Genomic DNA, 913 nt, shown 5'->3' on the forward strand with positions numbered 1-913 from the left:
GGGGAACCTACTGCTATAAGGTCATGTCGTTCGGCTTAAAGAACGCAGGGGCAACTTACCAACAACTCGTGAACAGAATGTTCACAGATAAGCTGGGCGACACCATGGAAGTATACATTGATGACATGCTTGTTAAGTCGCTACACGCCGCCGATCTCCTCCGCCATCTACGAGATTGCTTCAAAACTCTCAACAAGTACGGCATGAAATTAAATCCGGCGAAGTGCACCTTCGGAGTTTCCTCAGGTGAATTCCTCGGTTACATCGTAACACAACGAGGAATCAAACCCAACCTAAAGCAGATCTAAGCGATCCTGAACCTCCCAAGTCAAAAAAATAGTAGAGAAGTCCAACGGCTCACGGGTCGGATTGCTGCACTTAATCGGTTCATCTCTTGATCTACCGACAAGTGTTTACCATTCTACGATCTCCTACGCGGGAATAAAAAGTTTATATGGGACGAGAAGCGCGAAGAAGCATTTGCTCAACTCAAACAATATCTTACTACACAGCCTGTACTCGTCAAGCCGGATGTCGGGGACGTTCTTTCCCTTTACGTCGCGGTATCCCCCGCAGCAGTCAGCAGTGTTCAGATAAAGGAAGATCGCGGCGAGCAAAAACCAATCTTCTACACAAGCAGGCGTATGACAGGCTCAGAGACGCGATACCCAACTCTGGAGAAGATGGCGCTGGCCGCCGTCGAAGCGGCAAGAAAGCCCCGCCCGTATTTTCAGTCACATTCGGTGGAGGTACTGACCGACCAGCCCCTCCGAACAATACTCCAGAACACCAACAGGTCCGGAAGACAAACGAAGTGGGCTATCGAACTCTGTGAGTTTGATATCACTTACAAGAACCGAACGGCAGCAAAGTCCCAGGTCCTTGCGGATTTCTTAGTTGAGCTGGCTCCAGA

The sequence above is a fragment of the Brassica oleracea genome, unplaced genomic scaffold (assembly GCF_000695525.1).
Source record: "Brassica oleracea var. oleracea cultivar TO1000 unplaced genomic scaffold, BOL UnpScaffold01026, whole genome shotgun sequence".
Taxonomy (NCBI): Eukaryota; Viridiplantae; Streptophyta; class Magnoliopsida; order Brassicales; family Brassicaceae; genus Brassica; species Brassica oleracea.